This window comes from Bos indicus x Bos taurus, chromosome 3 (genome assembly GCF_003369695.1).
Source record: "Bos indicus x Bos taurus breed Angus x Brahman F1 hybrid chromosome 3, Bos_hybrid_MaternalHap_v2.0, whole genome shotgun sequence".
NCBI classification, from domain to species: Eukaryota; Metazoa; Chordata; class Mammalia; order Artiodactyla; family Bovidae; genus Bos; species Bos indicus x Bos taurus.
In genome coordinates, this window is record NC_040078.1 from 17,282,892 (window position 1) to 17,299,447 (window position 16,556).

The following is a 16,556-nucleotide window of genomic DNA, read 5'->3' on the forward strand; positions in this document are numbered from 1 at the left end:
TCTTTGTGGTTGCAATAGGGATGTGTCTAGGGTAGTAATAGGATTAATAAAGGCAACTAGGGCTCAGACACACATGATGCCTTGAACCCTGGTCCAGGAAATTCATCTTGGCATTTACTGATGAATGGACATCATCATTCACTGATGAATCATGAGTAATTTTTGGCTAAAATTGTGATATGATCATGCCTAAGGTGTTGAAAGATATTTTTGACAGCAGTGTAGGGTATATTGGGGAATGGAGTGGTGGAATGAAAGTTGAACTAGGTTGTTTCAAAGAAATCAGAAAAATTTCCAACTCTGAAGGAAGGCAGTGGCGGTGTGGAAGAAAGAGGGTGCCAATGAGACAAACATCATCAGAGAGGCAAATTTATGGGATTTGTTAGTGGAAAGTTAAGAAAATTAAGAAAGAGGACTCCCCGGTGCTCCCATTGTTAATGTGTGCAGTGCATGCTCAGTCATGTTTGACTCTTTGTGATTCCATGGACTGTAGCCCACCAGGCTCCTCTGTCGATGGGATTCTCCATGGCATGAAAGCTGGAGTGGGCTGCCATACCCTTCTTCAGGGGACTTTCCCAACTCAGGGATCAAACCTGGGTCTCCTGCATTGCAGACAGTTTCTTTACCACTGAGCCACTGGGGAAGTTCTATTGTTAATGGGCAGTGAGGAAACATAAGAGGTTTGTGTTGGAAGAAAACGAGTTTGAATCTAAGAGTTTTGTGTTTGCAGTAGAGCATCTTGAGTGGTTATTGGAAAGATGGCTCTGACTCTTGTGCTGCTGGGCAGACCTGAGAGCTTGAGTTCACTTCAGCCCAATATATGTTTACTGAGTGGATGAGAGTGAGCTGGTCCAGAAAGAGAGGACTGGGGAAGAGAAGAGTAAAGATACTAGGGAGGATGGGGAGTCCCAATGCAGGGTTTACTTGGTATTCACAGTGGATAAAGAATGTCATAAAACCCAAGTGAACCTAAATGAAAGTCCAGGGTGGGCCAGAATTGAGCCCCCTGCCCCTGGGATAATTGGTGTTGGATGCATTGTCTTGGTGTAGCCCAATCTTCATTTTCTTACCTCCTTCTGTTTGTTCAAGAGCTCTGTCTCTTCAAAGCCATTGAAAAGCAGCTCTTACACCCATCTCAAGAATCCCAGCTCCACCTGCTGTTCAGCTCTGGACCAGAGCTAGCAAGTGGATATGGAGGAGCCAGTCATCTGTGACAGTGATGAGAGAAGACGTAATGATTTCTACCGGCTGTTGTCATCTTCCGCTCTCTCCTTTCTCCTCTCTCCTATTTCTTGCTTAAGAAATTACCACTAAATAAAAGTCTATCACTCATTGGATTGTCAGCTGGACATTTGTCCATCATCTTTTTAGTCTTTAAACCCCTTCTTTAAAGGGTTACATTTACTAATAGGTATCTGCTTATGTTTGGGTTAGAGTTTGGTTGGCAGCTAGCTAGCAGCAAGGCACCCCTGAGATGAAACACAAAACAGGTTTCTTTTTAAAATTTTTTTAAATTTTTAATTGGAGGATAATTGCCTTGCAACGTTGTGTTATTTCTGTTGTACAACAATGTGAATTAGCTATAAGTATACATATGTCCCCTCTCTCTTGAGCCTCCCTCCCACCTCCACCCCAAACCCATACCTCTAGGTCATCAGAGAGAGAACAGACTTGTTGAGGGGCTGGATCTCAGAAGGAAAGTGGCTGGAAGGGGAAATGAGGGGCATCAAAGCCCCCAGGTTAAGAACGAGGACCTTGGATCCAGAGCCTTGGGTTCAAGTCCTGCTTTCGTACTTAATAAACGACCCTTATATGTGTGTACTCAGTCACTTCCATTGCAACCCTGTGGACTGCAGCCTTCCAGGCTCCTCTGTCCATGGGATTCTCCAGGCAGGAATACTGGAGTGGGTAGCCATGCCCTCCTCCTGGGGATCTTTCCAACCCAGGGACTGAGCCTGCATCTCCTGAGTCTTCTGCACTGCAGGTGAGTTCTTTACTGCTGAGACATCTGGGGAGCAGAAATGACATTTAGTAACTGGTTTAAACTTTTTAAGTTCCAATTCTCTCAACAATAAAGTGTGAAAATAATAGCACCCATCTTAGGATAATATGTGATTTATACTGAGAGCTTATAACATACCAGGCATATTTCCAAGTGCAAAGCCTGCACTGCCATCCGTCATCCTGCCTCATAGTACTTGTAGGTTGTGAAAATTCAGTAAGCCTCTACGTATGAAGAGCCCCCAGTAAAAGTCTTCTATACATATGGGTTATTATTTTTTCAGTGCATTCCTGGCTTTGTCATCACTTGGCTTGTTAGATCTCTCTTTGCCTCTGTCTCTGATCTCTCCCTCTCTCTCACCTCCTGATTTTGACTCTGAAATTCCTTCTCCGTATTATTTTTTCCTGTCTTCCAGCCAGAGTTCCTGGTCGTCTAATCTAGGAAGATTAGGTATTTCAATATTAGCTGTTAATGGATGATTTCAGTTTTGAGGAAGGAGAGTTGATATAAATGTTAGTGATAAAAGTTAGTACTGTAAACATTCACTAAGGCCAGAAAAGTCAGGGGACCATTCAATGATTTCTTCTTGTGAGCCTGCAGGCCCCATAGCTCTGGATATTGTACCAGGCCGGGGAAATCTTTTCTTTTCCCCAAACTTTAAACTTCTTATTTTGTATTGTGGTAAACCCAAAGAATTGATGCTTTTGAACTGTGGTGCTGGAGAAGACTCTTGAGAGTCCCTTGCACAGCAAGGCAATCAAACAAAATCCTAAAGGAAATCAACACTAAATATTCATTGGAAGGACTGAGACTGAAGCTGAAGCTCCAATACTTTGGCCACCTGATATGAAGAGCTGACTCATCGGCAAAGTCCCTGATGCTGGGAAAGGTTGAGATCAAGGAGGGGAAGGGGAAGACAGAGGATGAGATGGTTGGATGGCATCACTGACTCAATGGAGGTGAGTTTGAGTAAACTCCAGGAGATGGTGAAGAACAGGGAAGCCTGGAATGCTGTAGTTCATGGGATCGCAGAGTCAGATATGGGCTAGTGACTGAAGAATAGCCGATTAACAATGCTGTGGTGGTTTCAGGTGAACAGCAAAGGGGCTCCGTCATACATAAACATGTATCCATTCTCCCACAAAACCCCTCCCATCCAGGCTGGCACATAATATTAGGCAGAGTTCCATGCGCTTATACAATAGGTCTTTGTTGATTATCCATTTTAAATACAGCAGTGTGTACATGACCTTCAACTCCCTAACTATCCCTTTCTCTATCCCCCTCCAGCAACCCTAGGTTTGTTTTCTAAGCCTGTGAGTATCTTTCTGTTTTGTAGGTAAGTTCATTTGCATCATTTCTTTTTAGATTCCACATATAAGGGATATCACACAGTATTTCTCCTTCTCTGTCTGGCTTACATCACTCAGTGTGACACAGTCTAGGTCCACCCGTGTTGCTGTGTGTCAGAATTTTTAAATTCACTTGGTTCCCCCTTTTCTGTTTTCTAGGTGAAGTCACTCTTTTCTTCTCTCTCTTTCCCTGTCTCTCATGGGATTCTTACTGAATAAGCAGGACTCATAGGATAAAGTCAGAAAAGAGCTCTACTTCCCTTGGTGCCTCTTCAAATTCTCTCTGTGGGATTGTCTCTTTCCTTCCTCTTGGGATGGAATCTCTAGCAGATGCCATTAACTTTTAGGATCCCGCTTAGACAATAAGGAATTATCTGGTTCCTATTTTAGTAAACAAAAATTTACTTATTTATTTATTTGGCCGCAGCAGTTCTTAGTCGCAGCATGAGGCTTCTCTCTAGTTGTGGGGCATGGGTTCAGTAGTCAAGGCTGATGGGCTTAGTTGCCTGTGGCATGTGGGCCCTTATTTCCCTGAACAGGGATTGAACCTGTGCCCCCTGCACTGGGAGGCGGATTCTTAACCACTGGGCCACCAGGGAAGTCCCTAAACAATCTTATTTCAGTAATCGGAAGGTGCACTTCCCAGAACATTATATTTCCTTCTCTTTCCCACTTGGGACCAGAAAGGAGAGCATCTTCTCTATTTCTGTATTCAGAATTTCCCTTCCCCTTCCTCACTCACCTGGCCACCTCTGGTTTCTGGGGGAGGGTTTGAAAAGGGAGAAGAGACGAGGGGCAGGAAGGTTCTTATCTGATTGATACTGCTCTGCACTGCCATAGAGGCTCTCTGTATTTGGCAGGTGGTTAAGTGACCTTTTCTCGGGTGGGAAACTTGAATATGTTCTTCAGCCGCTTCTGTCACCCACCTTGTTGAGGTTTTAACTGCAGCATTATTCAGTATTGGCAAGCATACCTGCCTCCCACTCCTACACACCCAAGGGTTGAGCAGTTCTCCTCCAGGTTCTTTCCGCTGGGATTTCACCTGTAGGTGGCCCTCTTGGATTGGATTTTACACAGCCCAGAGAGCCAGTTCTTCCTCTCCTGTGGCCCGCGGGAAACACAATCTTCCCCTTTCATTGTGCATCAATTCCCAATGGTGATTTTTACGTATTTTTGCTTATATGTTGTGTATTAGGTGTATATTAGTTCCACGACATCTTCATGGACATAGTTTGCTCTTTACCCAATTTGACTTTACTGCAGTATTTGACACTGTTGTGTCTTTTCTCTCTCTCTCTCTTTTTAAAATCCCATATCCCCTTGAGTTGGGCTTCCCAGGTGGCTTAGTGGTAAAGAATCTGCCTATCAGTGTAGGAGGTTTGGGTTTGATTCCTGGGCCGGGGAGATGCCCTGGAAGAGGAAATGGTTACTCACTCCAGTATTCTTGCCTGGGAAACCCCATGGACAGAGGAGCCTGGCAGGCTACAGTCCTTGGAGTAGCAAACCTATTGGACACAACTTAGCGACTAAATGATAACAACACCCCGTGGGTTCCTCTGTTACCTAGATGGTGTCCCATTTCTCTGGCCTCTTCTACCCGCCTCTTTCCATTAGATATACTTTGGTTCCTCAAACAGAATTCATCACCCTCTGCATCTTTTTAACATGCTTCTCTTGTGTGCTCCAACTCTGTGAATAGCATCTCTCTTCACCAAGACCTGAAACCTGAGATCATCCTAGCCTCCTGCCTCTCACTCAACTGCACCAAATGTGCCGCTGGGATCTGCCAGTTCTATTTCCCAAATCACAGGTCCTTGACCCAGGCTGGTGTTTGGGAGCCCAGCGAACACCTCTCTCACTGTTGCTGCCTTCATTGAAGTTGTCACTGTCACAGGTGTGCAAAGTGCCCAACTCAAATCTCTTCTGTTCAGTGTTGTATAATAATCTAAATATAAATAAAAGGAAGCCTGCACATCCTCAGTTGTTCAGTAGCACCCCTGCCAATGAGCTTCACCATCTCAACTCAATGGGTCTTTCTCTAGGAAGGAGGCTGAGGAGCTGAGGGTAGAACTCATTTTGGAGATTCACCAGATGGGGGCCCCCAGGAGGAAGGCATTCCAAGTCATTTCCCTGTGTCTGTTTTCCCTGGATAAGACACTATCTCTTTCTTGTAACTTCTGCCATTCCCCACCCCTCTAAACTTACCCACAGTGGTCTGGGCATTAACTGAGCAAAAGTCAATGTTCTTCAGTGATATTATTTTTAATAGCTCAAACAGAGAGGCTGGGTTATGAGTCAGCAGGATTGGGGGTGGAGGCTGCAGGTTCAGTCCTGGAAAGAGCCTAACTAGCAATAAGATATGGGGTGTGCACAGTGGGGAAGACAGGCGGCTTCAACAACTTCTCTGTGGCATGGAGGAGAGAAGCGGGGATTCTGATATGACTTTTTTTTTAATTTATTTTTACCTGGAGGATAACCACTTTACAATGTTGTGTTGGTTTCTGCCATACAACAACGTGAATCAGCCATGGGTATACATATGTCCTCTCCTTCTTGAACCTCTCTCCCACCTCCCACCCCATCCTACCCTTCCAGGTTGTCACAGAGCACCAGACTGAGCTCCCTGAGTCATACGGCAACTTCCCACTAGCCATCTACTTTACATATGGTAATGCATGTATTTCAATGCTACTCTCTCAATTTGTCCCACCCTCTCCGGCCCTCGTTACGTCCATAAGTCTTTTCTCTATGTCTGAGTCTCTGTTCCTCAGACTCAGAAAAGGTTCATCAGAACAATTTTTCTAGATTCCATATATACGCATTAATACATGATATTTATTTTTCTCTTTCTGACTTACTTTACTCTGTATAACAGGTTCTAGGTTCATCCACGTCACTAGAACTTTCTCAAAAGCATTCCTTTTTATGGCTGAGTAATATTCCATTGCATATATGTATCACGGCTTCTTTACCCATTCGTCTGTAGATGGACATCTAGGTGGCTTCCATGTCCTGGCTATTGTAAATAGTGCTGCAATGAACATTGAGGGTGCATGTATCTTTTTCAATTCTGTTTTTTTTCAGGATATATGCCCAGTACTGGGATTGCTGAGTCATATGGTAGCCTTAGTCCTAGTTTTTAAAGGAATCTCCGTATTGTTTTCCATAGTAGCTGGATCAATTTGCATTCCCACCAACAGTTGCAAGAGGGTTCCCTTTTCTCCACACTCTCTCTAGCACTTATTGTTTGTAGATTTTTTGATGATGGTTGTTCTGACTGATGTGCGGTGATATCTCATTGTAATTTTAAAATCATTTGGGAGAATCCTGTTTTTTTTTTTTGTCTCTGTAGGAAATTGAAGGAAAGCTCATGTTTCCTTCTCTTTGTGGGACTTTTCTTTGGCCTCCAGAGGTGAAAGCTGCTGGTAAGAGACTGAGAGCACTGTGGGAAGAGGGTGTAGCAACAGGAGAGTGGCAGTATTCTGCCCGCTAGGGTGATGGTCCTAGAGAAGCACACTCCTGCCCAGGTTCCCAGGAGCTCCCTGAGAACACATCTGACCACCCTCCGCTCTCTGTTTGGATTAACTGTGGACTTTCACGATCCACTTTCAGCCTGGGGGAAGTAGTTTCTTCTGGGGCTGAATGTAATTCAAGTTTTTGGATTAAAATAGAGTGTATGGTAATAGGGAACAGAATCCAGGTGCTTTATGAACAAGTCAGGGAGGGCAGCTTCAGTGTGTGAGCCTTGATGGAACAGGGAGTGCTGCACAGTGGGGCGCTCCTGTGGGCTGGGGATAAGGAAGAGTTTAAGAACATGGCAGTTTTGTCTATACCATGCAGTCTCCTGGCAGAGGAGCTGGGAGAAGTTGTGCTCTGAACTCTGGGGAAATCTTGATTGGTTTAAGCAGATGGTGCTTTTTTTTTTTTTTAATTTTTCAGCTGTGTTTGTTCCTGGTGCATGTGTTCTAAGTCAGTTCAATCCTGTCTGACTCTTTGCAACCCTATGGATTGTAGCCGGCCAGACTCCTCTGTCTGTGGGATTCTCCAGGCAAGAATACTGGACTGGGTTGCCACGCTCTTCTCCAAAACAAACTTGAGCACAGTGCGTCGGCCAGAAATCAATCCCAGATCTCCCTTGTAGGAGATGAGAATTCTACCACTGAACCACCAGTGCCCCTCCTGGAAATTCTTACAAAGTTGTTGCTTCACCAGGGAGGCCAATTGAGGAGAAAAAAAAAAAAAAAATCTGTGTTCTTGTAGGAATCTCATATTACCAGCAGGGGGCAGCATGGTAGCGGAGACTACAAGTGGAAAGTCTGGCCTTATCCTGACCACAGCAGAGAAGGAACAGGTCTGATCTCTAGGGAAGAGTTTGAGAGCATGGCACTTCTGTATTCACCATGCAGTTTCCTGGTAGAAGAGCTGGGAGGAGTGGGTTTGGAGAGGAAAACCCAATACACTGTGATGATATCTTTCTCCTTGAGTCTGAAGAGAGGCCGTGCCTTCTCAGTTGTTCATGTTCCCTGCTTTGGCTGGAAGTCAGGGGATGATGCTGGGCAGGGGGGTGCAGTGTCTTTATGATCAGATGGTGGAGGGTGGCTTCAGAGGTGTCGCTTCCACTTTGGCAGGATTCCTGCTGGCTGGGGGAGGGGCACTGCATAGGGGGACAGTTCTGCTGGCTGGGGGTGGGGAACACAGCTTGGGAGGGCAAGGCTTAAGGTCCTGGGGAGGGGGCCAGCATGGGATTTTGTACTGTTGCTGCTGCTAAGACATCTTTCTATTCTTCTGAAAATTTTTATTGGAATATAGTTGCTTTACAATTTTGTGTTAATTTCTGCTGTACAGCAAAGTGAATCAGCTTCGTGAATCCAAAAACAATCCAAAAAGAAGGAATAAATGTATGCATATATTTTGTTGTTGTTCAGTCGCTAAGTTGTGTCTGATTCTTGCGACCCAATGGACTGTAACCCGCCAGGCTCCTCTGCCCATGGGATTTCTCAGGCAAGAATATTGGAATGGGTTGCATTTCCTTCTCCCTGGGGATCTTCTCGACCAGGGATTGAACTGGTGGTCTCTAGCATCTCCTGCACTGGCAGGAGGACTGTTTGCCACCAGTGCCACCTGGGATACCCATATGTGTGTGTGTGTGTGTGTGTACTTTTTGGATTTCCTTCCCATTAAGTCACCACAGAGCAATGAGTAGAGTTCCCTGTGCTATATGGTAGCTTTTCATTAGTTACCTGTTTTATATGTAATAGTGAATATATGCTAATCCCAATCTCCCAATTCATCTCACCTCACCCCCGTCCCCCCTTGGTGTCCATATGTTTGTTCTCCACATCTGTGTCTCCATTTCTGCTTTGCATATAGCTTCATCAATACCATTTTTCTAGATTCCACATACATGCGTTAATTTGAGACATTTATTTTTCTCTTTTTGACTTTTTCACTCTGTTTAAGACATCTTTCTTGTTTGAAAATAATCTATAAGCAAGAGAAGATCTTCTGTTGTTGATGTTGACACCTTCTTAATTAAACCACCACCGCTCTACCATTACCCTCAGGGGCAACCTTCCCATCAGGGGTTCTGGCAAATCTGCCGCATCCCAGGACCCTGCACTTGCAGCAGCTGCTGAGGAAGGATTGTAGGAGTACTTTTTTTTTTTTTTCCTATAAATGGCCCCTCTCTCTGCCCTGAGAAAGTCACTCTTGGGCATCCCCTGTCTGTAACTCTAGAGGGAGCCCGGGTTGGCATATCAGGCTCTTCACATCCATTGGAGCTATTTCACTTAACCTGAAATTCCAAGCACACCTGACCTGTGAGGATAAAGCCAAGTGGGCTGAAGAGACTCCAGCCCTAGCCCTTTCATGATGGATTCAGCCCAGGCTGGGACAATACCTGGAATCCACCGTGACTTGCCAGCTCCAGGTATAGCTCTCCACTTCCTGAAACACCTGTCAAACCCCTTCTTTGTATAGAAGATCCTCCTTTGTCAGCAGGTGGTGTGCAATGGCATTTCCTTCTGTGCAGAAAGGACAGCCGGTATGAGACGGGTGTTTCACGTGCACGTCAGTCCACTGTCGTCTCCTCGTGCTCCAACAAAGCAGTGGACTGAGTGTGAAAACCCAATGTGGAGGGGCGGCACAGCAATGGGTTCTGGGAGGCTGGGTCACGCCATTCAGTCTCTTCAACCCTCCACACCCCCTGTGCTTCTGCTTCTGTGCCATGTCCAACGATTCTCTTTAAACCTCTAGCCAAGCCCCTGTCTCTGCATCCTGCAGTTTGAATAAGCGTATGTCAGGAGTGTCCAGAGAAATAGAATGAGTAGGAAGTGAATATGTATATTTTTAAGAAGTTGGCTCATGTGATCATGGAGGCCGGCAAGTCCAAAACCTGCAGAGCAGGCAGGCTGGCTGGAAACCCAGGGAAGTTTGCAGTTTGAGCACACTTGCAGCCTGGTCATAGAATTCCCTTGGGACAGGTCAATCTTTTTTTGTATTCAGGCTTTGAACTCATAGGATGAGCTCTACTTACATGATGTAGGATCATGTTTTCTTCAGCATTGGTGATATAGTGGTGAGCATAGCTGCCTTCAAGCAGCTGACCCAGGTTCGATTCCTGGCCAATGCAGCAGGCCAACCTTTGGGCTTCCCTCAAAGCTCAGCTGGTAAAGAATCCTCCTGCAAAGCAGGAGACCTAGGTTCAATCCCTGGGTTGGGAATATCCCCTGGAGAAGGGAAAGTCTACCTACTCCAGTATTCTATCTGGCCTGGAGAATTCCGTGGAATGTATAGTCCATGGGTTTTGTTTTTTTAAAAACCTCTTAACTTTTTTTTAAACCTCTTCAACTCCAGGGGCTTCTTTTGTATTTAGGCTTTCAACTCATAGAATGAGGTCCACTTACATAATGCAGGATCGTTTTCTTCAAAGACTATGATTAACATGCCCTGGTGGCTCAGATGGTAAAGCGTCTGTCTACAGTGCGGGAGACCTGGGTTCGATCCCTAGGTCAGGAAGATTCCCTGGAGAAGGAAATGGCAACCCACTCCAGTACTCTTGCTTAGAAAATCCCATGGACGGAGGAGCCTGGTGCAGGCTACTGTCCGTGGGGTCGCAAAGAGTCGGACACGACTGAGTGACTTCACAAGCCCAGCTAGGGTGCGTAGGTAGTCACAGAAATCATCCAGGGATGATAGGGGATTATGTCTCTAAAACTTTTGAATGTGTTTACCCTCTCATGCAAGTTTACCCGGTCTTTTGTTCTCCTCCTGGCTTCACACAGGGACAGTGCATCCTTTTTCTTTCATTTCACCATGAAGTATTCCTGGACTGGACAGGGGACCAGGAGAAGGTTTCTTATGCCCAATAACTCAACATAAAGAAGTGGAAACCTCACCCTAGTCTGCTTCACAAAAAGCACTCACCTTGTGATCCAGCAGCGTGGTGCAATTGGTGGGAAAATGAAAATTGGGATATTCATGGACTATGATTAGATTAAAAAATCCATAATCACGGAATGTGATTGGCTTCAAAGAAGGTCTTGCCTGGGTTACATAAGCAGCCAGTGATGGAGCCCGGTTAAGAAATCAAGGAGTCATCCCCGATGTACTTGGTTCCTCGTCTTCTGTGGGTTTCATACATTCCCTCAGCCCTGGGTGAGAGAGTGTACATCCCCACTGATGTGCCTTTGTCAGATGCAATCTAATGGTCCATGTGGTACATCCGTGCCTTCCCAGCAGACCACTGAGCAGTCTTCTCCAGAAAGCTTCTATCTCCTTCTTTTTTTCCTCTAGGTCTTAGCAGTGCAAGACACTTTACTGACACGAATCAATGTTTATTGAGAGAAGTACAGAGACTGACTAGTGAAGTAGTTGATTGATAGAGTAACCTCCCAGCAAGCTGAGGCTAAACCCCGAGGAGAACTTCCTTCATGTTTCCTCACCTGTGTTACTGTGCTGTCTCTGACTCAGGGACCTCGCATGCCTGCCCCCTAGTGGCTCTCTGGAGGTCCCAGTGATTTTCCACTCAGTCTCAGAAGCTTCTTTTCTCAGGCCCAGACTTGTCCCTCTGTGTCCTTCTCCCAACCCCAGTAAGAGAGTAGAGAAATGGAGCAGGATCCTACGGCTTGGCCTTCTCCCCACTGTGTCCTCAGTCTGCCTTTTGTCTGTGGAGAAACTTTAGCCAAAGAATAAGTTTAATCACAAGAGGTAGAAAATGCAGAAACAAAGGAAAACAGTCAAAGGAGACCAAATAATAATAATGTAATCATTGATCCATAGTTAAGGACCCTTAGTTCCTCCTCAAGGGCTATCAGTAATATTCTGAGCCGTATCTGGTGAGCTGTTTTATAGATACTGAAGCCCCTACCAGGCGAAATAAGTTAACTACATGATGACCAGACTGTACCCACCAACATGCTGCTGCTAAGTCGCTTCAGTCGTGTCCGACTCAGTGCGACCCCATAGATGGCAGCCCACCAGGCTCCCCCGTCCCTGGGATTCTCCAGGTAAGAACACTGGAGTGGGTTGCCATTTCCTTCTCCAATGCATGAAAGTGAAAAGTGAAAGTGAAGTGGCTCAGTCGTGTCTGACTCTTCACGACCCCATGGACTGCAGCCTACCAGGCTCCTCCATCCATGGGATTTTCCAAGCAAGAGTACTGGAGTGGGGTGCCATTGCCTTCTCCAACCAACATAAGCTGTCATAATTCTGAGAATTGGCCTCAAAGAACTGGAAACAAACTGACCCTGGAACTGAAGGTTAACTGCACCTAAAACAGCAAAGCTGATGCTGGTCAGACCACTGATGACCAATTTCAAGATGACTGTCAAGGCTGACTGCTGTTTCTGCAAGCAGCCCCTCCCTCTGTCTATAAAACCTTTCATCACCCCACCCCCCGTTGTTCGAGTAGAAAGGGGGCAGTCAGCGGATGGGGAGAATGGGCCTTTATGTCCCTCACCGCCCCCACTCCCAGTTGCCAGCATCCAAAATAAAGCAAACTTTGTTTTGCACAAACCTGGCCTCTTTATTGGCTTTGAGGAGAGAGCAGCCATACCCTGACTTTCGATAACACAGAGACAGGGCAAATAAGGGAATAAGATATTTTTTTGAGAAGCATGAAGGAAAGACCATCAAATAGTTTGGAAAATTTTTAATGGACTCGGAGTCTAGCAGGCAGGGTGAGCTTTGTTAGGGGTTGTGGGGAGTGTAGGAAGGAAAGACAAACAGAAAAGTTCATTGTCTTCACTGAGGAGTGTGGAGTCTGCTCTGAAGAAGTCTGGAGAGTTTCTGATTGGCTTAAGCAGATTTTGTTGTTGTTAATTTTTCAGCTCTGTTTGCTCCTGGAAAACTTTACCGTTTGCAACTACAACTCCTAGTGAGGCCAACTGGTGGACAAGAATGTCTGTGTCCTTGTAGGTACCTCATGTGACCAGCCGGGGGCAGCATGGTAGAGGAGACAGCAGGTAGAAAGTGTGGCCTTGTCCTGACCAAGGCCTTGTCCTGACCTGGACAAGGTGGAGAAGAAGGAGTGGAAGGAGTGGAGGAGAAGGGCAGGAACAGGTCTGGCCTCTAGGGAAGAGTTGGAGAGCATGGCACTTCTGGCCACACCATGCAATCTCCTGGTGGAAGAGCTGGGAGGAGGGTATTGGAGAGGAAAATCCAATACACTGTAATGATACCTTTCTCCTTGAGTCTAAAGAGAGGCAGTGTCTTCTCATTTTATTGGAAGTGAGGGGATGGTGCTGGATGCAGTGTCTTCATGATCAGGTGGTGGAGGGTGGCTTCAGAGGTGTCACTTCTGCTTTGGCAGATATTCCTGCTGGCGGGGAAGGGGGACATGGCTTGGGAGGGCAGGGTTCAGGAGCTCAGGGAGGGCAGTACCAAGAAACCTGGGGAGGGCAGCATACCCGGGGAGGGCAGGTGACAGTGACTTGGGGAATGCAGGGCGCAGGAACCTGGGAGAACCACATGAAGGAACCTGGGGAGGGCAGTTCACAGGAACCTGGGTAGAAGGCTGGAAGGGGACTTTGTACTATTGCTGCTGCTGACAGGACATTTTTCTTTGACCAAAGATAAATTGAAAGAAAGAAAAAAAAGCCCTTTAGAATGAGACAAAGAACTGATGCTTTTGAACTGTGGTGTTGGAGAAGACTCTTGAGAGTCCCTTGGACTGCAAGGAGATCCAACCAGTCCATTCTGAAGGAGATCAGCCCTGGGATTTCTTTGGAAGGAATGATGCTAAAGCTGAAACTCCAGTACTTTGGCCACTTCATGCGAAGAATTGACTCATTGGAAAAGACTCTGATGCTGGGAAGGATTGGGGGCAGGAGGAGAAGGGGACGAGAGAGGATGAGATGCCTGGATGGCATCACCAACTCGATGGACGTGAGTCTGAGTGAACTCTGGGAGTTAGTGATGGACAGGGAGGCCAGGCGTGCTGCGATTCATGGGGTCGCAAAGAGTCGGACATGACTGAACTGAACTGAACTGAGAATGAGACAACATCAGTGGAGATTATTTCCAAACTAGCACAAGAGAGAAGTACTGTCACTTATTACTTTTGTCTTTAAGATCAACGCTATGACCACCCTATTGTACTTCCTCCCTATTTTTCCCACCCTACAGGAGCCTCCACAGATCGCAGTGGCCAAAAAAGGACTTTTCTTGGGGGGCTGGCCTGCAGTTGCCAGTGCCTACTCTGCTGCACCTGAGCACTGGTATCTGGACTGTGTACTCTTTCCTTTAAAAGGAGCATGTTCACTCTGCAAAGAGCCAGGGAAAAGAATGGGTTTGGGAAATGTGCTTGAAAATAAAAGACAAAATGTCTTTAGTCAGTTTGAAGAAAAGAAGCTTGGGAGGACACGAGAGCGCTTGCTAAAGTTTATAAGACGTGTTGAAGCAGAGAGATGAATTTGGAGAGTTTAGCTTATATTGTTCCCAGATACCATGGAGTAGTTTCTTTCTCGGAGACTGTGCCCCTATCTGTTGCTGAGGCATTTTTTCCCCTTAGTTTGCCATTTTTGGCAGCATCTCTAGTCCTTTGTATTATTCCTGACTACTTTAAACTTGATCACTGCTTCTTCAAGGATAATTACTGCCCCTTTGCATTGGCTGTCTTAAAATCAGAATCCAGAGCAGAGTCAGAGTCAGTAGGAAACCCTAGGCAGGCATCTGGCCCAGGTCCTCACTAGATAACTCACCATGCTCTGGCCTGGAGTCGAAAGCTTGACCTTGAAACAATAGGAAGATTCAAGGTGGAGCATAAGAAAGAATAAAGCCTGGGGGCTATGTAAGCTAAGTTCTGGCCTCAGCTTTACCAGCTTTCTGTAGGCTGATCTGGAGCTTTCTCATCTGTAACTTTAATCACATTCATCTCAAATTATTTTCTGTTTTAGAACAGCAGTCAGCAAACTTTTCCTCTTAAGGGCCAGGTAATAAAAATTTTAGGCTTTTCTGACCAGGCTTTGTCACAACTCTCCAACTCTGCCATTGTGACATAAAAGCAGGCATAGGTAAGAATCACTGATGCAACTAGACTGATGCAACTTCACTTCATACTAAGTGAAGAAAGTCAGATAGAAAAAGACAAATGCCATGTGACATCACTTATATGAGGAATGTAAAATATGATACAAATGAACATATGTGTGAAACAGAAAATCAAAGACATAGAGAACCGATTGGTTGTTGTGAAGGGGGAGAGGCTTGCGGGAAGGAGGGAGTGGGATGTTGGGATTAGCAAATAAACGCTTCTATTTATAGAATGGATAAATAACAAGGTCCTAGTGTATAACACAGAACTATATTCAATATTCTATGACAAACCTTAATGGAGAAGGATATAAAAAAAGAATATATACATATGTATAACTGAATTTGTTTGCTCTAGAGCAGAAATTAACACAACATTGTAAAACAACTATACATCAATAAAAAATACTAAAACTAAAAGCACGCATAGGTAATATGTAAACAGATGAGCATGAGAGTATTCCAATGAAATGTTATTTCCCAAAATAGGTGAGCTGTAGTTTACTGACACCTGATTCAGACCCCAACTTTCTGTATCACACTTCTCCCTGCTCGAGGTCTCTCCCAGCTGGTTTTTGTTTTCTGGTTTGTTTTATTTATCTGTTCCTATTGACTCATTGGAAAAGACCCTGATGCTGGGAGGGATTAGGGGCAGGAGGAGAAGGGGACGACAGAGGATGAGATGGCTGGATGGCATCACTGACTTGATGGACGTGAGTCTGAGTGAACTCCGGGAGTTGTTAGACAGGGAGGGCTAGCATGCTGCAGTTCACAGGGTGGCAAAGAGTCGGACACGACTGAGCAACTGAACTGAACTGATTGCTGTTTCTGTCATCTGTCTTTCTTTTTCTGTATTCCATCCCAACCCATGGCTCTATACAACCTTCTCATTCCCTCCTACCAGAACCTATCGATGGCATCCTGGAGGGCTTCCTTTCCCACAGAGCAGAGTCTCACTGCTCACCTGCCTCTCTGGGTTGTTCCAGGCTTGTGGAATTCAAATGCAGTGAAGAAGCTTGGAGCAGGGTCCTTTTATTCTGGGCTCAGCCTGGCAGGAGATCAAAGGGGCTTGTCCACCATTTCGTGGTAATCTGATGTCTCACTCGGTTCTTGAAAACACTTGCTAGATCCTCTCTTTGCACTAAAAACTCTAGTTTGGCAGCTTTAGGGTGAATAACCACAATTCTGTTTCCTCTGAAAGGATTTAATATGTGTGTGTGATGAGTGAGGCAGGGGGATATAGGGATTAATGTACTTTCTTCAAATATTCTTGGTCTTTCAGCAGAATTTGGGTTTGTATATATCTTGACCTCTACCTTATATCTTAAATGAAAATTAGTTCTGGGTAGATTATAGATCTACATTTTTTTCTTTTTGAAAGATGATTTTATTACCTGTTCAAGGGATTAAATTTAAAAATCATTTTATTTTAAAGTAAGTGAAATTAATATTTAGTTTAAAAAATAGAAACCCAACAATAAAAGTGACACCTTCAGCTATCTTTCTACCTATCTCAAGGTTTGAAAAGTCATACTTTCAAATACATGATGGGAAGTAGTGCTCAAGTCTAGAATGCTGCTGTCTTTTGATGATGGATCTACATTTGAGTGGTAAAATGATAGAGTCTAAAAAAAGGGAAAGAAAATCTTCATGATCCTGTCAACAGCAAA